The sequence below is a fragment of the Myxine glutinosa genome, chromosome 13 (genome assembly GCF_964187855.1).
Source record: "Myxine glutinosa chromosome 13, kmMyxGlut1.1, whole genome shotgun sequence".
In the NCBI taxonomy this organism is placed as follows: Eukaryota; Metazoa; Chordata; class Myxini; order Myxiniformes; family Myxinidae; genus Myxine; species Myxine glutinosa.
In genome coordinates this window covers 53,493,553-53,519,190 of record NC_136273.1, presented here as the reverse complement: position 1 = coordinate 53,519,190, position 25,638 = coordinate 53,493,553, and the positions used below count along the sequence as shown (strand labels likewise).

Below are 25,638 nucleotides of genomic sequence, written 5' to 3'. Positions count from 1 at the left end.
AGAAAAATAACCTAATTTCATCATCAAATTTTACAATTTTCGTATTTACACTTTAACTAGTGAATACAAATGACACCTGTATGTAGATGTCCCAAGTTATCAAAAATGTATGGTGTTGGTGCATGTAACATCACGTTTTTTTTATTTTAAACTATGTAACAGCACGTCCAATAGTTCATACGTTTTGTATTTTCCCTCCCTTTGAAAGATTTACCATTACATCTCGTTTATATCCTTAATTATAACATAATATCATAACATATCTATTGTAATAAAATGTACAGTACACTAATGATTGACCATTTTCATAACCCTTTGTTTTGTAAGGTCCAGGCCATCACTAGATCGTAATTTTAACCATGCTTCTTCACTGCTAGTGAAGAAGTTCACTGCTAGTCCTGCTAGACCCAAACCTTCACTTCACTTCACTGCTTTTAACCATTTTAACCATGCTTTTTTTAACGCAAATATTTTCCATTCACTAAATATAATGAATTTTATGACTTTTCTCTTCATTCAAAAGTTTACAAAATGTCCCAAATCTGTATATTATTTTATACTGTGGTTATATTAAACCATATACATGTTCATATCTTAATCCAATCAGAAAATTGTCAATTTACCCCTAATATATGTCTGTACTCACTCACATATGTCTGTATATATTTTTTACAAAATCCAACTTCCATTAAACTGAGAAATGCTTTGGTAGACCCATGCAAGATCCCTTACAAATTTTGAAAACTTTACAAAGACATAACTTCCATTTCCTTTGAAATTTGTGACCACAAACCTTTCGTACTTACACAAAATCATAATAATACGTAGTCTTTATCAATTTTGCCAATTTTCTGTACTATTATTTTCCCATATCAGGGTAGGTGTCATTTTTTAAAGTCTGCTCATCAATATTCATCTGTTAATTTTTAGAACCACACACAATGTTGACATTTAGACCAACGTTTTTGTCCCACAATATATTATTCAGTGTTTTCCCATCTGGTCTATCATTATTAACATTTCCAGCTCCCTTTTACTTTCCTTGGTCCATTCTCCCCAAAATTTTACCCCAACATTAATAGCAGAAATTTTCATATGCCAGATAACAACGACAACAACAACAACATGCCTTTTAAGGCCATTTTTCCCTGCTAGAGCGGAGTTAGCCTTGCGGTCCCCATGACAATCTTCTCCATTTTTCCCCTATTTTTTGCATCTTTCCTTGTTAAACCCCTTTGCCCGTAGTTCTTCCTCCACCATCTTTAGTCAAGTCTTTCTCGGTCTTCCCCGTCCTCTACTTCAATCTACATTCATTTCCATCACTCTTCTCAACCAGTCACTTTCATCCTTCCTCAATGCATGACCAAACCATCTCAACCTGTTCCTCTTCACAGCATCAATCATAGGCTCTATTCCCATTCATCATTTGTCTTCCTCTCTCTCTCAATACTCCGCACATCCACCGAACCATTCACATTTCCGCCCTTTCCAGCCTTCGTTGCACACACGCACACATCCTCCCACATGCAGCTTACACCTTTCCCTTCAGCTTCATCCTTTGACTTCCATGTGAGAGTCATGTTATCATTAAATTTCATGCGACTTTCATAGCGTCCCATTAACTGGTAAATCAATTGTTCCGAAAATTGTCTTTCAGTTCTATTCCCCATGATGCCCCCCCCACCCCCCTAAGCACATGTGTTAGTTCAATACAGGGTCTTTTAATTTTAATTTTTCAGAATTTCCATTTCAAATTTATTCTCTTCCTTCCTATGAAATCTTTGTGAGAACTTTATGGAAAGTCACTTCTTTTTCCCTAATTTACTGTAAGTTCTCCAACGATCATGTCCGACCTTGAACATTCCACGAATCCTGCAACAAATTTTCTCATACACACTCACATTAGATCCATTTCACATATCTGTTCATGAAATTTCATAAATGATCACACAAGTAATGATCACATTGTAATGACCTCTAAACATTCCTAAACCAATAAACTAGCCTGGCGATGCCAAATACCCCACACTTCTGTCATCTTAGAAGTCGCTGTTTGCTTTAGACAAATATTTATCAAAGCCTTCAGACAAACTATAAGCAATATTATTCCTAGGATTAAAATTATCAGGATTATTATCAAATATTTATCAAAATATTAGGATTATCATCAAACCAATGAATGACTCAATTTTTAATGACTGCACATCCAAACCTAGATATTTTGAGTTCCGTAACTTTAATACTTCAAATTTTCCATTCCTTCCCTTCCTGATCCTTAGATGTAGGGATGGGTTCTTTTTAGGATCATGTTGCATAGAGCATTATTTTCCCAAACAGTGTGAACATTAAACTACACCATTACCTCTGACATCCCACAATTAACATTAGCTTTCCCATGATGTCGCGATATGACCTTATAATCCCATAAAACTCTTCGTTGCTTTAACATCCAATTGAAAATTCTCATTTAATAGCAATTCTATTAATTCCTACCATTATTGAAATGAACAACGTCAGAACGTCAACAAAGATATGCAACATCTTGGTTGGTCAACGTCCTTACACTCATTTTGCTTGTCTGTCTACTTTTGTTTCCTAGTAACACCTAGTTTCCTTGTAACCTCTACCTATGATTTAATAACACTTTCCACAGTTAGACCCATCAAAATTTTTCCAATAATCGTCAATTATTCATCTTCATCCATTTTTCAACAAAACTACATGTGAAAAAATGGAGATTTCATCAGTACTTGAAGGTGTAAAATTTGACTTTGAAATTTAAATCAACAAGCATTCTGAGATGTGCCTAAACTCAACAACTATTCTGCCATATTTTGCCGAAATTATGTCCATAAGTCTTCAGATATATTTTTCTAGGTAATTACTATCACACCAACACCGAAAATATAATTTCATCTCATAGCAATTTTATATTAAAATAAATAGTATGTCATTTCTCTTGAAACAATCCAGCCATAAATATTATTTGGAGGTCTTCTGCTGTCAGAACACAATTTCTTTGCCGTCAAAGGTTAAAGTTTGGCCTCGGTGACTCCTCAGCTAATTGTCACTTTTTCTTGACAAAAACAAATATCTTTTATATTTATCCCATTAAAATCCCATTACAATCCCATATCTTGTCACCCTTTGCATTGTTGAAAGCAATTAATTCCATAACTCAATTTTACCTTACATCCTTACATTCTTACATCCTTACATTACACCCACTTTTGTCCACGAAATTTTTAGAAATGAAACAAAATTTGTCTGTACTTTGTCTCATAGAATCCACAGTACCAACATCGCAACCTCCCATCTGTCTACACCTTGTCACAACTCCAATTCATTCTTCAAGTCACAACCCAGAGTGACTTGAGAACTATACCCAGAGTTCTATACTATACCCAGTTTCAGAGAGTAAATAATTATATATTTTTTCATTATTTTACCATTTAACTTGTTCAAAGAATGTTAATTTCGCAAAATCTAATCAACCACAACCCTCGCCATTAATATCTATTGTAAGCGTGCCACATCAATAAGTATCACTTTATATATGAGCCTCGACCAGAGGGTGGTTGTTACTCACAAACACTCATCGCGAGCTGTTCCATTGTCTGTTTCAATTGAGCCAGCAGAGTGGAATTTGGAATTTTATTTCTCTGAGCTCATGAAATGGCCAATGTCTGTACACAAGCTCTCTTTGCCCTCCTTGAACCCCTGGTACTTATCCTTGACTCCCTCCCTACTTGTTCATAAGTAGTAGGTCGTCGTCTGCCATACAAAGGTGATGACATTGGGTGGTTTGCCATTGCCTTTCCACAAAGCGCTTAATTATTGTCTTTCATTAAACGTGAAGCATGTCTCAAAACCTTAGTGATGGACATAGACAAAATTTGGTAGACAGATTTTGGTGTTCAACAAAGATAATCGGAACAGTCCTTAAATTAACACCAAGCAGATCCAATCAGTTTAGCCCATCATTTTGACAGCATTCCAATTCATTATATATACTTTTCACCTTTCAATAAAAATATATGTACCAACCAAATCTGTTTTCCTGAGCCTGGACATGCATTGTTGAGTCCACCTGTTCCTTCAAGGCACATAAAACATGCAGGAATTTACAAGAACAACATCGTATCTCCCATTTCACAAATTATGTATGCAATTTTAGCCTGTTCATTAAATTTCCATCATTTGTCCTGCAATAATCCTAGATATCTATGTTGGACAAAAGGATTGCATCAAAGGCTTGCAAAAGGCTTGCAATCACATAGGAGGGCTTGCATCTTTAACATTGATCATGAATTAGAACTTCTCTGAATCGTCACTCAGAATGTCTGCCAGATCAAAAATACTCGCCCATTTCTGTAAGTGATATCACTCATTGTGCATCCTTTTGTCATAAATACATTCATTTATATGAAGGTCAGCTTCAACCACCATCCGAGTGAATGTTAGTTGTCAGCCTGTCTGTAAAACACCAAAAAGCATTTTACATTCACACCCAAGGTACAAGCAGCCTAATTTTAACAGGTGCACCTGTCTACTTGACCAAATGTCACGCACACCTGCAAACACAATATTTTCACCCATATCTCTGACACACCATTGCAAAGCACACTCTGCCACACACAAAAACTCACTCTTGATACTTCAAGACATGTACACACCAACGAACAACTGTTCACCACTACTTAAGTGAGTGAAGGCAGTTGGAACCACCGCTACAATGCGGACACCCGTGTTAACCTGTCAAAATCAAATTTTGACCAAACACATGCAACATCACCACTCTTTCTACAGAAGAGTGAGTGATTGTTCAGAACCACCGCTACAAAATGCGGACATCCATGTTTATCTTGTCAAATTTAGTGGCAACAAAACCACATTGACAAAACACTCCTGGGGTATTTCACATGATCAACCGTCTGGTATACCCACGAACCAAATAACCAACCAAATAACCTGACCAACCAAATAACCAATTAAACCAAACCAACCAACAACCAACAAACCAAACAAACCAACAAACAAACCAATTAACCAATAACACACCACACTGCAAATTTATGCAAGAACAGACAGACAGATGATACAAAATAGTTAACACAATACACCATTCTGTGACCACAATACTCGGGAATCAAAATCTGCGATAAGTTCGTTAGATGCGTTACCAGGCGACAAGAGGAAGAGGAGAGTACAGCTTTGTGCTCAAGTCTTTGTTTTCCCAGGTCGTCCTAGAGTTAGCAAGAAGTCACAGTCACCATCTTGTTAGGGATATTTTCCTACAGTAGTATGTAATAGATGAACCAAAAATTCAATGTCCATCAACTTGTCAGAAGAGAGTCACAAATTTTAATTCCCGAGGAGGACAACACTTTCTGTCTGCCAGAAAATACACAGCAATAAACAATAACCTTTATCAAACCAAGGACAGCATGGTACAATTCACAAAAACACACAAGGAAGATTTACAACAAATCCTAGATCAAAGCCCAAAGTGAAAATCCTGGTACAGTAGGGATGCACAAAGAAACATCATACCAAACACCAGCATGCACAGTATACAGTTAACATACAGAATTGACCAGCCAAGTGAAGTATCCTAAGTACAGCAAACCAACATCTTACAGACCCAGTGCTAATCCTGGTTATTTGGTCATTTGTTCTGATTTTTAAAACATTTCAAGTGGGAGGAGCAAGAGGAGGGGGGAGGAGCGAAGAGAGGGGAGGAGAGCAGTGGGATTGGTTGGGCAAAAGTTTGGGTGGGAGGGCGCAAGGATCGGAAGAATCTTGAGATGAGGGTGCTTCCCGCTGAGAGCAGGTTTGCATTTCAAATTCTTTCTGTTTTCCCATTGTCTCCTGCCAGACATCTTGGAATCACCTTCTCTCTAATCCTGTATGAAGGCTTCAAGAACATTTGAAGGTCATTCTCAGCTAAGTGGATATATCCTTTACTCATTTTCGACACGACAAGGACAAAGACCACTTGCTTTATTTCAAAGCACATTTTTTAAACAATATTATCCTTAGTCATAATTAAATAATTACAGTGCCTTTATTATTAAAACTATACCACATGATTTACCATTCTGTGTAATTGTTTGATGCAAGGGTTATTATACAATATTGCAAATTAACAAACTAGTAACATGAGTTTTGATAAGTCATGTTAAAACTTCAAAATAGGCATGCAATTAAATAAGAAAAGTCCTTACTCAATTAAAACAGTCACTTCAATAGCTATGGCAATCCCATCCTTTTTCAATCTGCAAACTCATCTTTTCCTTCATAAGTCAAATCTTACTGCAATCCCACAAAAGATTTTACTGAGAAGCAGAGAGCCAGAGAGGGCTAGCCTCCATGGATTTTCTATAGGATTTTTCATATTTCAGACTAACCCTTATCAAATACTAATAAGCTATTTTGATTCAGTGTTTAATTATCGTTCTTGTTGAGAGATTTTCCTCAGAACGCTGGCAATTTCATAAAACTATTTATTAAATAAACTCCAAGTAAGAAAGAAAAAGCATGCGCTGAACTATCTTTACAACGGTCAGCGCAGAGCGATTTATCCGCTTCCATTGATCGACTCTGCAATAATTACCAAGTATTTGCATTGTACTCAGTAGATTATTCACAGTCACAAAGAAAGCTTGTTTGCCAAGTCCCTTGCTAAGCAAGCACCAATAGTAATTAGCTTTCACCAAAAATGGACAGTTCTGAATACTAATCTACTCAGATATTGCGATGTCAGCTGTTAGCCATACTAAGAAACACAATATCTTACTCATGGAACTTCAATGAGACATACTAAATCCAACATTACATTATTTTCCAAAAACACATCCCATCTGTATTACATATTCCCCTATTTGTAATAATGTTCCATCAGTCATTGCTGACAATATGTGGTTCACCATTGCTTCCACTAAGAATTTTTCCTCTTCTCGAGCCACGATTCTGGTCAGTGCTGGAGACAACTTGCCAACTGCAGGGGGATCCCAAACTTTGCATGGAAACCACAAAAAGACACTTGCAGACTAGGAATGGAGGGTTGTGGCTCATAGAAATTGCTTGCTTCATAAATTTACACTTCCACAAGTGAATGTGCTTGCAAGTGTGCAAGTGGAGATTTGGAGAGTGGAACGAATGGTGTGGAGTGCTGAGTAGTGTGGAATGAGTGGAGTGGAGTGCATGGTGCGAAGGAGTGAGTGGGGGAAGGATGGACCCCCTCATGAGTACCCGGAGTGTGTAGTTTAAAAGTAGGTAGAGGGTATAGGTAAATTGTGGTTGGATATTGGCATCTGTGGTGTGGAAAATAGAAGGGTACTGCTTGGTTGGGTGCATAAGTGTATGGAATGGCTGGGTTTGTGGCCTGTTAGTGTGTATGGTTGTTTGAGCACTCCGCCACTGGTAGTCTGTCGGCCAGGTGAGGCCGCAGGTAGGCTCTGGGAGCCAGGTAGAGTCAATTGGGATAGAGTTCAATGGGGCCCGAGGATCCGAGAAAGAGGACCCGGGTAGCCCGATGCCAAGGTGGGCATGGAGGGGGTAAGTGCCAGGGAGGGCCTTCCCCAGTTAGGTTAGGGTTGAGGAGCTAGGCAAGCTCGGGTGGCGACGTTCAGTGGCAGAGGTGCGCAGGTAAGTAGGACCTGTTAGGGGAGCCACACGACCCAGACCTGAAATTGTGCAAGGGCACAGGTAGAAAAAATCGGGGGAGTGAGACCCCAAATTGGTGAGCACCACAGACTGGTCAATGGGAATTCGGTTCTTAGAACCGCATAGTGTAATGAGGGCCAATGGATTGGCAGGGCAAGACCCCGCGTAGAGTTAAGTGTTAATGTCATTTAGAAGATAGTTAGGATGAAAGTCTCTTCGCACCATCCGCATCCACTCACCAAGGTGATAAGCCTCCACACCAGGTTTGCGCAAATGTTTGGTTGGAATGGAAGACGCATCATGACGGAGTTTGACATTTTACGTGATTCCATCTCTTCCTCCTGAGGAGGGATTGATGACGAATTTGGTTTAGGGGAGATATGGGAGACAAGACGGTAGCGACGAATGTGTAAAGTTGTAAATTGTGTAAATACGGGGAGGGGCCAGGATAGTGTAGGTGACATAGGGGGTGACGAACACTAGGGACGAGCTTTCTCAGCTTGCTCTTCTGCGCCCTTCATGTTGCATTGCCTTGCATTGATGTGTACCCTTGCGCCCTTACCCATTGCTAACCTCTGCTTGTCTTCCTTCCCCGCTCATGGACCATGGTCTTTTGTGTCCGAGGGGAGTGTGCAGGTGCCGCAGTTGTGTGCCTGCACCCTTGCTGCCTGCCTGCCTGTACTGGTACACCACTTATGGACCACACGTTCTGTGGCCTGGCACCACTTATGGACCACACGTACTGTGGCCTGGCACCTCTGCTGGGACAGCCCTTTGCTGCCAGCATGCTGGCTTTCGGACCACTGTGTCAAGTGGCATCATGCCATGCAGGTGGACCACCTGAGCTGGCCATGAAACCACCGTTTAGAGGCCATTTTTCCCCGCAAAGCGGGGGTTGGCCTTTTCGGGGACCGTGGTAGTTGTTGTTTTTTGGTCCCCTTTTTGAAGCAAGGTTTGGGGAGTGAGATGCTGGCATGAGATGCTTTCGGGAGTGAGATGCCATGCTGGCCAGAAATAAAATAAAAATACGGACGCGGTTTGTGCCTTTTTATTTAAAAAATAACAGCAAGCAAGAAGACAGCCAGAAACATCGGCCCAGCAGCTAGCCCAGCAGACAAGCAAGGACAAGACATCATTGATTATTTTAAAATGTTTGTTTTTGTGCCTTTTTCATGGATTGTGCTTTTTGTGCATTTATGGTGCTTTGGTGCTTATTGGTGCTTTTGTTTATTGGTGCATATGGGTATGGTGTATCGGTGCAGTGCAGTGCAATGGCTTTCCTCTTTTCAAATGTTTCTGCTTTTTCCCACAAAAGACAGGTCCTGGGTGCAGTGTAAATAATTAATTAACTAGTCTTGGAAATAATGCTCCCCACCGGCTAAATGTTTAGTTTCAGAACCATTCCGCAATTCGGTTAGTCTGTGGGCGTGAGTCAGTTAGGTAGGATGCAACGCAGCAGGCGGGACATATTTAGTGTTTTAAAATTGTCGCACTTAGGGTGTAGAGTAAAAGTAGAGGGTCACCACACCTAAGTACCACACTAATGTTAAAAGATATCCCTTTTGTGTCGGCTCGGGTCGAGCCTGGAAAAAGGGAGGGTGCAGTGTTACGGTTTTAGAACCTTCACTTGTAAATCTCTCGATGTCCCTGCTCTCAAATGTTGTGTTTGTGTCCTTCCCCCTCTCTCCCCATCTTGTCTACCGCTCCCCATGTTAAATGTTTTATGTGTCGGTTTGTCTTTCTGCGTGATTAATGTTCGCTCTTTCACGAGCCTCGATCTTGTATAAAAAAAAAAAAAAAAAAAAAAATCTCTTGTAAATATCCCCCTTATTAAATGATTAAAGGTAGCACCCTAATTAGTCCACAAGCAACACATAGGCCACCATAGGAACTTTAGTTATTTCATTATTATGTGTTCTAGATAAGGCCATGTTTCCAATAGTTGAATCTGCGCTGCATCAATTAAATAAGAATAGGCCCCCAAATCCCATTCCGGTCATTGTGCGGCTTCCCTCTAAATGCGCCGCCATTAGCCATGCGGTCTGGCTCGAGGAAGAAGGGGACGGGATGCCAAGGACAAGGTCTGGCCTGTCAACAAGCCGTCAAAGGCGTGGCCAGTAAGCCCCGACCAGCCAACCAGGGCTGAGGGAAGGTCGCTGGTGGGCGTGGCTTTGTGGAGCGCGGAGTGATACGGGATCGCGTGATATAAGCGAACGTGAAAGCCCTTTTACGGACTCGACTGGACTCGACTCGCTGACGCTGATTAACACGGACTTTGAGCGGAGATGGACTTGCATTGAACAGCGCAGAAAGACTCTTTTGAGCGGATTGGGACTGCGCAGAGAACTCGCTTTGAACGTGTATTGAACTCTGGATCTTGTTACGGATCTTGGAGAGGCGGTTGAGGACGTTCAGTGGGGGAGACGCATTTATACGAGTCCGATTGAGGAACGCATACGTGCAAGGCATTCCCGTCCCCCCGCTATACGTAAGGTCCACTCGCGGTCAACAACACGCGGAGCGCTGCCGGCCTGCTATCCACCGCCACCACGGTACGAGTTGGAGCTGGACCTCATCGCCGGACCCTCGACCTGGAACTTCCACCCCACCAGCTACAATCCCCGTGTGAGTCTGTCTGTTTGTCTGGGGTCCATAGAATAAGACTGTTTAAGATTGCCCTGTGTCTGCTTCCTCTTCTTCTTCTTTGTACATCCTTTCCTTTCGTCTTCTTTTTGGTTTGTAAATAAATTGCCATGTTCTTTCTTGGTTTTCCCTAATCCGATCGCATCCGTCCTTTCTATCCATTGAATACCTGTGGCATGATTACGACCGCTACAATCGGGTTTAGTCCCTTGTTAATGGCTCGGGTCGCGGATTGCTAACCGCTCGGCAATTTCCATCGTATCTGTGGTCCTAGCAGGAGTTATTTCCCTGCTTTACGGTCGGGTTGTTAAGTAGGTATTTGGGACTCCATTGACCAATGACCCTAGCCAATACCGACCGGAAGGAGCGTTATAACTCCTATGGACTCGGGTCGGCCAGTTAAAAAGACAAGGGGATTAACCCCCTCTTGATTAAGGGGAGCGCCGACCCACGAGATCCGTAACAATATTTGTTTGGACAATTTTATTGTATTTCACTTTGATGGAACTGAACTCTTTTAGTCCTTTCACTACTTGTTCTAGGTCTTTTCAATTCAGCTGAAATTTGATTTGATTGAGACTGAAGTCAGAAAACCACCAAAAAACAAACAACAACTGAAAATGAGACTGCAGTAAATGCTTGGCAAAACATCTTAAAGGAAGATACCAATAGTTTGGTGATATTATTGGGTCACAGGCTCGATGCAGTTATTGCATGCAAGTGATATGCATCCAAATACTAACTATTATACTACTTTAATTTACTTTAAGTTAATCTGTTCTAATACTTATGCCTGCCTAAAACGAGGGGAATGATCATAAAAAATCCTATTGTTCTACAATGGTAAACATGTATGCATGAATATATCTTACATGAAATCATCATGAAATTATCATGAAAAATATCATGAAATTATCTCTCCATTCTCAAGACCGAACTCTCTTATCTGTCTCCCTCTTCCAAATCCTGGTGGCGTCTGGTCAAATCTGTTTCTGGTGTTTGTTCCCCCTCCATCACCTCCCTCACCTCAAACGGCTACACGGCTGACTCCGCACGTGAAAAAGCTGAATGCCTCAACTCTGTGTTTGCCTCTAAATCTTGTGTCCCAAACCCATCCCTCTCTGTACCCACCGTACCCAGTCGTACCCAGCTGCTCCTGGACTCTGTGTCCTTTCCTCCTGACAAGGTGGAAAAGTTTCTGTCAACCCTCGACTCTGATTCTGCAACTGGACCTGACGGCATCAGCCCACGGGTCCTAAAATCCTGTTCTTCCGCTCTTTCACTCCCTCTCTCTGTTCTCTTCACCCTCTCTTTTGCTCAAGGTCATCTGCCATCTGCTTGGAAATCAGCCAACATCACCGCTTTGCACAAAAAAGGTGCAAAAACAGATCTGAGCAACTACAGACCAATAAGCCTTCTCCCAATTATCAGCAAAGTCATGGAATCCATCATTGCTTCGGATATGAAATCTTTCCTCTAATCCAATGGCTTGATCTCTGATCATCAATTTGGTTTCAGACCTGGTCACTCTACTCTGGACATGCTGCTTCTGCTTTCTCAACAATGGATGGAGGTCCTCAATGCCAAACAGGAAATTAGAGCTGTCTCCCTTGACATATCATGTGCCTTCGATACGGTCTGGCACCCCGCTCTGCTCACCAAACTCTCCTCCTTTGGTATCCATGGAAATCTCCACGCATGGCTGGCGGACTTCCTCTCTAGTCGTAGTCAACGTGTGGCCCTGAATGGGTTTCTCTCATCTCCTCTTCCTGTTCAGGCTGGAGTTCCCCAAGGCAGTGTTCTGGGCCCTGTGCTTTTTCTGGTCTTCATCAATGATCTCTCTGACTCTCTTGAAAATCCTCTCTATCTCTTTGCTGATGACTCTACTCTCTGCCGTTCCATTCCTCATCCATCAGATTGGCAGTCTGCAGTGTCCTCACTCTCTGCAGACCTGGACAAAATCACAGACTGGGCAAACAAGTGGAACATGTCTTTCAATCCTGACAAATCTCACACTCTTACGATGTATCTCCGAAAAGACCGACTGGACAACCCTCCCATCCACTTTCTGAATAATCCTCTCCAAGAAGTTCTGTCACTCAAGCTTTTGGGTCTCACTGTCTGCCATGATCTTTCCTGGGAAAACCACATTTCAAATCTGGCCTCCAAAACCAGTCGCCGACTGGGCATCCTCCGACGTGCGAAGTCCTTCCTTGGTACACCTGAGCTCCTCACCACATACAAGGCTTTCATCCGCAGCTCAATGGAATACTGCTGCCTCACACCTAGCTCGTCTTCACGCTGTTGAAACCAAAGCGTTCAGAATCATTGGAATCTCCCACGATGAAGCTAACTCCAAGGGCCTTTCACTCACTCACCTCAGGCAGGTTGGCGGTCTTTCCGTCTTCTACTGACTCCTCTGCGGCCTTGCCCCCCCCAGCTCTCTCTGGTCTCTGTCCCCCAAATATTCCTACAGGTCGCACAAGATCTGCGTGCAACCCTCTTATGGTTAAACTGCCAAAATCAAGACCCTCTGCTCACCTTCACTCCTTCATTCCTCTTTTCTCCCGCCTCTGGAACAAACTCCCTCACTCTCTTCAATCCCACTCCTCCCTCCAGGTCTTTAAAACAGCTGTTCACCACCATCTCTTATCTTCCCCCATCCAAAACCTTGATCTTTGCTACCCCCGCTAATTTCACCTAATATCCACTTTTTTAAAATACCAACTTCTGTCCTGGAAGTCCTTGGTGTCCTTGTGTTTTATACTTCTCACCCCACCCCCACCCCCCCCCTTCCCACGCCTCCTCCCCCCAAGCCCTCTCCCTCCCACACATCTGCCGATGTCCCTGCTCTCAAATGTTGTGTTTGTGTGCTTCCCTTTCTCTCCCCATCTTGTCTTCCGCTCCCTCTTTTTATATATTTTGTTTGTCTGATTTGTTTGTGAAATAAATGTTAGCTCTCTCACGAGCCTCGATTCTGTATTCCAAAAAAAATAAAAAATAAAAATACCAAGATATATAAGCTGATCTTCTGTTCTATTGCCTCATATTCATCTTTTGATCTCAAATCCAAATTTATTGAGTGCATAGCAATAACAAATTTGACTTCACTGTTCGAATACTTATGGAAGGCACTGTATTTTCAAAATTAGGCTACTCACATTTAATTGAGAATGGCAATTGCATGAAATTTCCGTGGGATATATCTCACGAGGTTGTGAATGGGACTGAAGGAAGTTTGGATAATTGTTCTCGCGAGAGATTCTCGTTGCTACCAAGATTGTGAATGGGGTGAAAGGAGATGTTAGGAATGTTGAAAAGCAGGTTATGAAGAGGTAGGAGTAGGTGAAGTTGGTAATTCTAATAAGATGTCGTAAATTGCAGTTTGGGAGATCGTTTGTTGTTCACCATAGGAGATAATAATAATAATAATAATAATAATAATAATAATAAAGGAGTCTTATATAGCCCCATCAAGCAGAGTAAGCTACCCTCATGGCGCTTTACATTATCATGCGAATGCACACACACCGCACACACACACACAAACACACACACACACACACACACACACAGACACACCTTCACTCTTGCCCTATTCCTTTCCCTCCCCATTCAAAACCCACAGATGTGGACTCCCCCTACTCCTCCCCTCCCTCCCCCGCACATGTACACAGACATACTCTCGATCTCTGTCCCACCTCAAACCAAAGGGAAAACAAGACTTAGACTTTGAAAGACTTGTGAAACAGATAGGTTTTGAGGGGGGTTTTAAAGGCAGGAAGAGAGTCAACATGTCGAACAGAGGAAGGCAAGTCATTCCAGAGCAGAGGTGCAGCAAAGGAAAAGGATTTCTCGCCAAACGACTTGGTGCTGGTGTGCGGCGGCTCTAAGGTCATAGAGTCGTCGCTTGAACGAAGCCGTCGCCGAGGTTCATAGAGAGTGAGCAAATCGGAGAGATAGTGAGGTCCCATTCCACACAATGATTTATAGCATAGTGTGCAAATTTTGTATTGCACACGAGCAGAGACAGGCAGCCAGTGTAAAGATTCAAGAAGCGGAGTAACATGGTCAGACTTCTTCGCCTTACAGACAAGACGAGCGGCAGAGTTTTGAACCTTTTATAACTTATCCAAGAGAAACTGAGGGCAGCCAGCATACAAAGAATTACAATAGTCTAGCCTTGAGAGGACAAGGGCACAGACCAGAGTTAGAGCAGCTTGAGGAGTAAGAAAGTGGCGAATGGATGCGATCTTTCGCAGCTGAAAGTATGCTGATTTGCAAGTTTGAAGTACTTGCTTGGAAAATGTCATGTTACAGTCGAAAACCACACCAAGGTTCTTGGCCGACGAAACAAAGTTTACATCGGTTTCACCAACATGAATAGTGGTAGGAAGTGAACATTGTAGAGGACATCTGTGTGATCTTACAATCATAGACTCTGTTTTAGCATCGTTCAGCTGAAGTTTGTTTTGGGTCATCCACGCCTTCACGTCGGCAATACAGCCTTCTAACACTTCAACAGTGGGCACGATTTGTTGAATCGTGCTTCCTTTGTACAGCTGATTGTCGTCTGCAAAGGCGTGGTGATCAACTGAATGTCTGGCAACAAGATCAAATGGAGGCTGAGTGTACAAAAGAAAGAGGATAGGTCCCAGGACTGAGCCCTGGGGAACGCCAAAGGAAAGCGGAGAAGGGGCTGATTTCTGGCCATTGACAACAACTGTTTGCACTCTATCAGTAAGATAGGACATCAGCCAAGAAAGTGGAGTACCAGTTATACCAAATGTGATTTCAAGACGATGAATTAAGACACTATGGTCAATCGTGTCAAAGGCGGCAGACAAGTCCAAAAGAGCAAGAACGGAAAACTTACCACAGTCAAGAGAGGTCAGAAGATCATTGGTTATTCTTAGGAGAGCGGTCTCGGTGCTATGGCCTGCCCTATATGCTGACTGGCGAGAATTGAAAAGATTATTTGAAACTAGATGGTCATTCATCTGTGATAGCACAATTCTTTCTGTGATCTTTGACAGGAAAGACAGGTTGGAGATAGGATGGTAATTTTTCATGTCGTTAAGGTCAAGGGTGGGCTTTTTAAGAAGTGGTTTAACAAGAGCTTGTTTAAAGAGAAGCGGAAATGAACCCGTAGTCAGAGAATCATTGATAACTGCAGTAATAAATGGGAGGAGGGTGTCCAAACACTCAATGAACAAATCGGTGGAAAGGGGGTCGAGATCACATGTTTTTGTGTTTGACTTGAGGATTGTACATTTGACAATTTCCTCAGTAACAGCAGTAAACGAACTAAGAGGTCGTCCGTGAAAGCAGTGTTCAGCATCATCGAAGGAAAGGAGTGACTGCTTGTCAAGATTGTTTCTTATTGACTGAATTTTATTGTGAAAGAAATGCAGGAAGCGTTGGGGTAGTTCGTTTTGAGGAAACACAGTGGGAAGAACGGATTTATTTTTGGTGGCAAACAGGCCGTTGGTAATGCTGAACAGTTGCTTGCAGGAGGAGCTCCTAGTAATCCGATCAGAAATATATGACGTTTTTGCTTTCAGAACGATTTTTATGACGAGTCTTTTAGCTATGTTATACAACTGTTTATGGACTGTGAGGCCAGTCTTCAGCCACTGTCTCTCGGCACGTCGTCGTTCCTGAGATGGCATCAAACGGCATGTGTAGCCATGGAGGCAGCCATTCCCTGACTCCCGACGATCACTGCAACCCATTTCTCCACCCTTTAAGCTATCCCCTTAGGAGAGACCTTGCTACAGAGCATGCGTTGCCTGCACAATCCCAGAAAACACCACTTAGTGTTTATAACATTAGATCTGAGCCTTGTCTGTTGGGTAGCTAATCTATACGAGTTGGTGGTTCATTTTGTTTTGAAAATGTGATGTGGCTCTGGTACTGGCATGATGAACCAAGCGTCTTTTCTACATCTCAGCCTGTTTTCTTTGGCAGGCCAGAAAACAGGATCTGAAGCAGGAGAGGAAACATCAGCTGTTGCTGACCAACAGTCCCTGCCTGCAAACATGAAGGACTGGGACAAGAACGATGTGCAACATTGGCTGATGACTGAGGTGCCAATTGCCCAAGAGGACATCAACAAGTTATACAATGAAGAATGCCAAGGTTCATTACTGGAGATTATGAATGAAGATGATCTGAAAAAGTTTGGACTTCCTCTTGGTCCAAGCTTGATTTTGATAAAAAAACGGGACATATTCCTGAAACAAATGGAAGCTAAAGAGAGAGAAAAAGCAAAACAGAGTGGAAACAGTCACAAGATTAGCAAGCCAGGGAAGTCAAAAACAAGGACGTTATCCATATAAACAAGAAGGATTGAATGAGAGCACAGATGATGACAAAAATGGAATGGACCACCATCTCTTATCTTCCCCCATCCAAAACCTTGATCTTTTCTACCCCCACTAATTCACCCCAGATCCACCTTGTTTGAAATTCCAACTTCTTTCCTGGAAGTCCTGGCAGTGTCCATATGTTTTATACCTCTCCCACCTCCCCCTTCCCATACCTCCTCACCAAAGCCCTCTCCCTCCCACAGATCTCTCGATGTCTCCATGTCTCTCGGTTCCTGCTCTCAAATGTTGTGTTTGTATCCTTCCCCCTCTCTCCCCATCTTGTCTACCGCTCCCGATGTTATTTGTTTTATGTGTCGGTTTGTCGGTTTGTCTTTCTGTGTGATTAATATTCGCTCTTTCACGAGCCTCGATCTTGTATACAAAAAAAAAAAAAAAAGTGGTACCTCTTTAGTGGGGCCAAGTTCAGATTTCTTTATGGATGAGAATGAAATGTTGGCCTCAAGAACAGCAAAGGTTTGTTCTTCATCGAAGCATCAAGTCGACAAAAACATTCTTCAAGTTTCCAAAGAGAGATTAAATTCTGAGATTCCAAGCTCTCATCATTTCTATTGTTCTCCTCACCCATTTGATGAAATGTATTCTCGACAAAGGTACATCAGGGTGGTGTCCTGCCCCCAGAGTCTGGTAAATTTAATTACTTGGAGCCAGCACACGAATACAAGCTGTTTGAATGTCTTGGTGCAGATGAAGAATCAGAAATGAAGAAATTTTGCAATGAGGTGTTCAGGTTTGCAGGAGGATGCATGAACAGACGCACAAATGGTACAATTCATTTTGGGGTGGGAGATAAGGTGCCTGGAAAGCAAACGTCACTATATGTACATGGGGAAGTGGTTGGTGTTCAGGATGATGGAAGCAGAGACAAGTTTGGAGACTGTTTGAAAAAGAACTTCACCAAGTATTTTGATAAAAATGACATAGATGATGCCAAAGATTGTGTGAGGCCCCCAAGATTTGTTGAAGTGATCTCAAAAGCTAATGTGACCCTCAATAAACATGTAATTGAGGTTGATATTGTCCCAAAAGGTACATCATGTGGAAATAAAGTATACAACACAAAGCAAATGGTCTTGGCACGAGGAAAATGGGAAGCTGATAATGGTCATATCTATCTCAGAGATGGAGCTTCTACCACAGACATAATGGCAAATCAAAATGAAAGAATTCGCATTGATAGGGTTGGAAAGCTCAAAGATGATGTTCAGAAATGGACAAAAGAAAGGCAAAGCAAGGAAGATATGCCAAAGGTTCCAGTGAAGAGGGAAGATGAAGGCAGAAAGTTGGCAATCCTGTTAACAGGAGGAAAAGGCACTTTGGACAATTCACGGTACAAAACACACATTTTGGTTGTAAATAAAGCAACCAAAGATCAGCTGAAAGATCTTGAATTTGTTCAGGATATTAATTGGCTCGCTGTGTTGGACTTTGATCCAGAATCAAATGCATCAGGTCTTTGCAGCATTGTTCGACCTGAGAACGCTGTCAACCTTCACTTTCCTCGTCAATATGTCGAAAATAACAACAAAGACAAAGAAACTATGGTTACAGACTTGCATCTGTACAAGCAAACAAGTTGGATCTTTTGCAATGGACGGGCAGCCATGACTGACACAAGAGACAGGCCAATGGATCCAAAGGAGTTCTTGAAGAAACGCAGCAAGGAGCTCCAGAACCTCGTGCAGTTTCTTTGCCATGAAGATATTACACCAAGTGGAAGAGTTATTGTGGTGTTTCTTGTCTTGTTTGAAGTCCAGGACCCAATTGATCCATTTATGGAAATATTTATCAATTTCTACCAGGAATTGGGTGGCCTGGAAGATGTGATGGTTATAACGGGGAGTGCTGAGACTTTTCAAAGTTGGACAAACATTGCAAAGCCTAGGTTGACCGAAGAAGAGTTACAAAGTAGGTCAATAAGCAGGTCAAGCTTGCAGCATGTGAACTGTACAATTCAGAAAATAAAGTCAGCCACAAGAAGTGACAAGTGTTACTTGCGCACATCTTCTGGAACCGATTGCACATTGAAAGCTGCAGATAAAGAGTTTTTATCAAGTATAAAAATATTGTGTTCAAATGAGTGTGAAGGCACAGCAGTAGAATTGCAGAAAGAACAATTTGATGAATCCAGAAAGATACGTGAAGAGGCCTTTTATCGAGGTGATAAGGTCAGTCCATGGAATTTTTACTTTGCAGAGAAAACTGGAAAAGCGTTCATTAAAAGAGACCAGTTTGATTCATTGGTGGAGTGTATTGAATCAGCAATGACATTTGATGTTGCAGTGAAGACGGTAAATCTTTTCCATCACCCAGGATGTGGGGGAACAACGCTGGCATGGCATGTTCTTTGGCATCTGAAAAAGAAGTACAGGTGCGCTGCTGTGAAAGACAATGAACATGATTACCAAGAGATCAGTAAGCATGTGGTCAAATTGCTTACATTTGGGGAATCTGATCCAGATGTTTACACTCCAGTTGTGCTGCTCATTGATGACTTGGAAGAGTTGGAGAATGTCAATAATTTGGCCGATCACATTCGATCATCCGTTTACGAGAGCAAAGTCCATTTTGAGACTCCTGTGGTGATCATACTGAACTGCATGCGCTCACAGGACTCAATTGAAAGCCAAAAGAAAAGCATTTTGGAGAGCGTGCATTTGGAGCAGCAGCTGTCAGCAAATGAGAAACACCTTTTTGAAGAAAAACTGAAAGAAATCAAGAAGGAGCATAAAGAAATCGAAACGTTTCTATCTTTCATGATTATGAAAGAAAGTTTCAGAGAAGAGTACATTCAGAAGGCTGTTGGCAACATGTTGAAGGGAATGGAAAGAGAGACCAAAAACACGAAACTGATCAGTTACTTGGCTCTGTTAAACCACTATGTAAAAAATTCCTGCATTTCAGTGTCCAAGTGTGAAACTCTCCTTGGTGTATCAACAGTGAAGCAATCATTTTGGGGACAAGAAACTCTGGAAGAGGCTCTCAGTTCCCAGGCTAGGTTGCTGCTCATAAAGATTCGGATGGAAGAAGTGAACGGAACGTACGAGTCGATGAAGATAAATCATCCTTCGGTTGCATTTCAAATCCTTAAGATCCTCAAAGCGGATTTTGCGATTTGGCAAGACGATATTGCGAAAGATCTCTTGGAGGAAGATTGCCTGTTTAAATCAGGAATGGGACGAAGCCTGTTTGAGCACGGCGTGAGACGCATGATGGTAAAAAGACAGTGTAAACAGCTAGGAGATGACAGAAACACTTTGTTCTCACCATTGATTGAGGAGGTGAAGAGCTACCAAGGACCAATTAATGAAAACAGAAGCAAAATTCTGCTCATTGCTGCTACATACAGGTTTCCAAAAGATGCAATTCTTGCCCAAGCTCTTGCAAGATACTATGACATTGAAGAAAATGATTTTGAAGAAGCCCAGGTTTGGGGCAAAAAAGCAATGGAATTGAGTCCGCAAAATTCATACATTATGGACACCAATGGACAAACCTTCAAGCATCAGCTTCAGAAAACCTGCAACCTCAAAGAAATTGAACGTGAAGGACTGTCAGTGCAGCAACTTAAAAGAGCACTGGAGTTGGCAACAAAAGCATCACATTTCTTCAAAAAAGCCCAAGAACTGGCAAAGAAAGAGGATGATGATTTGAACACTTCTGGATTTAATGGTGAAGTTCAGACATCTTTGCATTTCATCGAATTGCTGAGTTGCAATAAAGTGTTTGACAAAACCAATCCAATTAAGAAGAGGACATTGGTGAAGTATCTCAAAGGGGAATGTGATCTCTCAAGAATCCCTACGGGTCCTGATGAGGAGGAAGCAACGAAAGAAACTGTGCAGGTTCTGGAAAGACATGAATCATATCTGCGGAGCTTACAGATGGGCCTGAAGGTAAACCTGGAGTTGCTGGAAAGCATTCATACATTTTCTAAGGCAAGGGAAAGTGAAAATGAATTGGAAGAAAACAAGAACTATCACACAACAACAACGTACTTTCGTCGGTACCTGGACATTTTCATCAGTGACATTGACCTGCCTGAGGCAAAAGGCATTGCTGCCAAATGCTCTTCCCACAACAAAATTGAGAAAATGGGTGGTGACAGAGTTTCTGGTCTTTACAAGCTCTTGCATAATGGGAAAGCAACAGGTGTGGAGGCCATTGTAAAAGAGTATGGAAATATAGGCATAACTACTGCTTCTGTGATCCGTGAAAAACAAAACTACGTTTTTGCTTGTGTCATTCTTCACTGCTTGAATAAAAAATCAAAACACCTACCTCCTTATCAGCAACTTGTGCCATTGGTGAAAAGCGTGGTGAGGGATGCAAAACAGAAAGAATGGAGTCATCCAGATCCATTTTTTCTTGGTTCCATGTTCTTTTCACCAGACAAACATCATCCCATAAACAAGGATGCCATCATTCTCCTCAAAGACTGCACCGAGATGATGCGCCGTCTTTATCGTCTCAGGTTTGGCTCCAGATTGCACACCAGACAACCACTGGTCATGTTTTTTCTTGGAAAAGGAGAGGGCTTGAACAGAATCTTACCGCGGAGCAAAATTGACGAGGTTTCAGTGCTGAAAAAGTCAGGAAAGTCGCTGAAACAGCTGTGGCAAAGTGGAGAAATCTTGAAGGACAGCAAGGTTCAGGATCTCCTCCTCCGAGTTAATGGTGTAACCAGTGAGGAAGGGCAGCACATCTGTGTGAATTTTGGATTCCCCGCAGGTGAAGACCATCAGCTACAGATCCTAATTCGCCCTGTTAGCCGAGGGCAACTTCGCAGAGGCCGGAGCATCGAGAGAGTTTCCTTTTTCATGGGATTTTCTATGGATGGATTTCTTGCTTATGATGTGCAGCCAATTGGTTAATCTCTGCTGGCAATGGCAGCTAAAACCCATTTCTGTTTCATTATTTCTACTTCTGAATCATCTGAAATTTTTTATTTTGCAAATTCCATACATAATTATTTTTGTTTGTGAGGGCAGAATCTTTCTGTCATCTTTTTTTTTCTTTATTGTTGAGGTAGTTGTGTACTTTAATAATCATGACCAACAGTATATCTTTTCCATTTTAATCTTTCAAAAAGAGGAATTTTTCTTTGATAATTTGCTCTGGTCTTGATGGGGAATGTCATGTTATGACTGATGTAACTGATGATATATTGATGCTGTTTTTTATTGTAGCTTAAAAAACCTTTCTCCACTCACGGAAGATCGAAGCTCATGGAAGAGTTAGGTGACAGAGGGTATGAACACAAAGTAGGGCAGTGAGGAAGCAGTTGAACACAGAAAGACCATCGACCAGAGCGAGAATGAAAGAGGTGGTACAAAGAGAGGCCACGGAATGTGGTTAAGACTCCCACTACTGCTCTATATGCCAAGATAATTTTCGTGAACTGTCGTATGTGTCTCTTTCTTTCTTTCTTTCTTTCTCTCTTTCTTTCTTTCTTTCTTTCTTTCTTTCTCTTTCTTTCTCTCTCTCTCTCTCTCTCTCTCTCTCTCTCTCTCTCTCTCTCTCTCTCTCTCTCTCTCTCTCTCTTACAATGGATGAAGATATCCTCCCAAAAGATCTTGGATTTATCTTATTAGATGTTGTCATAACCCCATGTACAGCTAAGGCCTGTGTGTTAATGATAATATGAGACAAGGTTAATTTCCTTTTATTAATTATTCCTGTGCAGATTGTTAATGAAGTATTTACTTTTACACAACTGGCATTGGAACACTGTTCTGTATCCCAAGTAAATGTTGCATTAGGTATTTTAACTGCTCCATAATCTTCTTTTTTTTTTAAACCACCCATACCCCAGAGTGGGCGTGCCTTGTGGGTGTGGCTTAATTGAGCCCTCCCCCTCTCTTGGAGGCATAGCTTAGCTGCTTGCGTCCTGTGGGCTGACTCACCAATGGTCACATGGCCGCATTTAACCTCGTATATAACTACTAGTATAACCTCGTATATAACTACAAGTATTGGACGTCCTGTTCATAACGTTCAATTAATGTGATGCTCACAATAGTCTTAGACACAACTACATATACAAGTACCGTATAATAAATTTGACAATATACAACTCGATTCTTTATTTGTGTATCTTTCCTATCTTACTCGTTTTTATATTCAACACCCCACATACTGACTACATTTACTCTAATAGCACGAGTTTTTATTTATTTTTATTTGATGAAGTAATCTGATATATGTTACAGAATGTGGAAGCAATTTTTCAATTTGTTGCAAATGCAGAAAATACCATTTTACTGTTTTCAAATGCTCATCTATTCGTTTCAGGAGAGAAATATTGTATACCTACTCATAAATGCATGATGTTTTGAATAAGATGAGCATCTCAGACAAATGTTGATTTACACTTGGTATTGGTTACAAAAAAAATCTCAGTAAAATAATGTTGCGGATCTCCGACGTCGGCCTTCCCCTTATCATGGGGGGATTAATCCCCTTGTCCTTTATCTGGCCGACGCGATCCTGAAGTTGTCACGTTCCTTCCGGTCGGTGTTAAATAGGGTTGTTGGTCGAATTTAGTCCTACTACCTAAGTACTAACACCGACCGTGAAGCAAGGAAATAACTCCCGCCCGAATCACGGATATTGATGGAATATGCCGAGCGGACAGCAATCCGCAATCCGAGCTGTTAACCAATGACTAGACCCGATTATAGTGGTTCCGAATCGTGCCACGCTTACCCAATTGAGAAAAGACTAGGACGATATAATTCGGAAAAAACCAGGAAGAACAAGGTAATTTATTACAATTTGTACAAGAAGAGGAAAAGAAAAAATGTACAAGGAAGAGGAAGAAAAAGGACACAGGGCAGCCTTAGACAGTCTTACTTATCCCTTGGACTCAGGCCCGCTCGCTCTCAGACTATTCTCAGACCTAGACTCACGCGGGGATGCAGATGGTCGGGTTGAGGGTCCGGCGATGGCGTTCACAGCTCGTCCGGTCCCCGACTCGTACCAGCAGATGATGGTGGACAGCAGGCAGCTCTCCGCGTAGCGTAGCGCGAGCGGACAATTATATCGGGGAAATGGTAAGCTGGGCTATCGGCGACTTCGTTAACTCTTGGCCGCGTATGTAATAGGAATACGGGCGTTTGGATGTTCGCGCACCGCAAGCCCAAGCCGAATTCTCAACCAGTGATCCCCGATAAACCCTTCACAGAGGCGCGTGCCTCCAACAAATGTCATTCAACGCCAATCGCACAAGTTCTTTGGCACAATGCACTCGCCCCCTCAAGTCCTTCTCATAACTCTGCGCACGTTCAGGTCAAGCGCCTCTCTCTCCCCGCTCATAACTGAACGTCCATCTTATATAACGAAGTTCTTCTGGCCAGTCCTATTTAAGGGCTTTGTGTGCGCGCTTTTATAAGACAAGCCAGCGAACGCTCTGGAAGCCCCAACCACGCCCTGTCAGGCGATCTCACCTCAGCCCTGGTTGGCTGGTGATGGCTTACCGGCGCCGCCTTGATGGCTGCTTGACGTGGCCGCACCTCCATCCTTGCGCTCCGCCCCCTTTTCGGGCCTTACCTCATGGCCTTTGGGCTGGTTTGAGCGGAAGTCCAGCGAGGTTGGGAACGCTGCTGGCCAAGGAGCGTAACAAATTGGGAGGGGCGATGGAGTACAGACTGCACAGCGCTTAATGGCGTCGATGGAAGGGAGGTTGTAAAAATGGACAGATGGGGGCCTACTCTTATTTGTTTGACACAACGCAGATGCAACTACTGGACAGGGCCTTATCTAAACACATACTAAGAAATAACTACCGTCCGATGGTGACATACGTGTTGCTTGTGGCCTACCTATGGGGTGCAACCTTTAATCTTTAATGATGTTATATTTACAAGTGTGGGTTCTCAAAACCGCAACAATAATTTGCATCGTTTTGCGTTACAATTCTTTAATTCATTCACTTCATATAAATTTCTTGATTTCTTTTTCAAAAAGCAGAAATATATTACTATCGGCATGGCTGCTTATGCATGATCCATTTTTATCTCTATCTATGCAATGTTTTATGCTTTGGTTCAAATTTGATTCCGACCTTTGTTTATAATACTGTTACAGACGCGGTTGTGGATGTTAGTTTACCGAGCGGTTTGGTATGACCGCGTCTGCACAGTTTACCCGATTATGCTCGAACGTTGACTAAGTCGCGCTATGCTAAATCAATGATGGAAAAGACACAACGGCTGGATTAAAATGACACGACACCAAGGGTTCAGTTCTCAAGACCTCCGGAGGAGGTTATATTAGGGCGGAAGGTCAGATTACAACGACAAGAGGGACAGCATAGAAAGGTAGGCACTTAATTACGGTCTTATATTAACCCCGACAGACGACAGATAAACAGGACAAAACTGACTCACACGGGGATTGATGGCAAGGAAAGCAGGTCGTCGATGGCTCAAGGTGCACCTTGGCTCAGGGACAGAATCGACCCGGTCCGGTCCAGAGATGCGGGAGGTCTCACTCAGCGCTCGGAGGTGGTGACTGGCTCTTCTTCAAGCTCGGGGCGCATCTGACGTCACGTCCGGTAAATCGCTCCGTATATCCGGCGGGGAGTGACACGCCCTCGGCTCGTTAGCTCCGCCCCAGATGGAATCGGCCCGTTGCTTCTCATTGGGTGTGTGCGGGGGGGTTACCGGCTCCGCCCTTGACGAGGGGCTGACAGCCAGCCCCTTCGTGGTAACCCCGTGGAGCGCATGGGCAATGGCGGCTAACCACGCCGGAGTGAGGACGCACACTCCCCGCGCCGCGCCGCCCCCAATCTCCTCTGTTGTTGTAGTTGTTGTTGTTGTTGTTGTTGTTGTTTCATGGGGAAGATGGGAGGAGGTAAGGGGAGGTCCTAAACTCACTACTGGTGCCATACAATCACATTCTGGTGCAACGAAGAGTCAGAATTAATGGAAACGAG

General features: G+C 42.6%; 1 pseudogene across 1 annotated transcript in view; it reads left to right on the top strand.

Moving 5' to 3' along the window:
- Nucleotides 1–22,781, top strand: part of LOC144888581 (sterile alpha motif domain-containing protein 9-like) — a 72,606-nt pseudogene extending 49,825 nt beyond the window's left edge. Inside the window, exons 7-8 of the transcript XR_013621149.1 lie at nt 16,282–16,649; nt 16,740–22,781. The product of XR_013621149.1 is annotated as a sterile alpha motif domain-containing protein 9-like (transcript). The remainder of the gene's footprint in view (nt 1–16,281; nt 16,650–16,739) is intronic.
- The last annotated feature ends 2,857 nt before the right edge of the window (nt 22,782–25,638 follow it).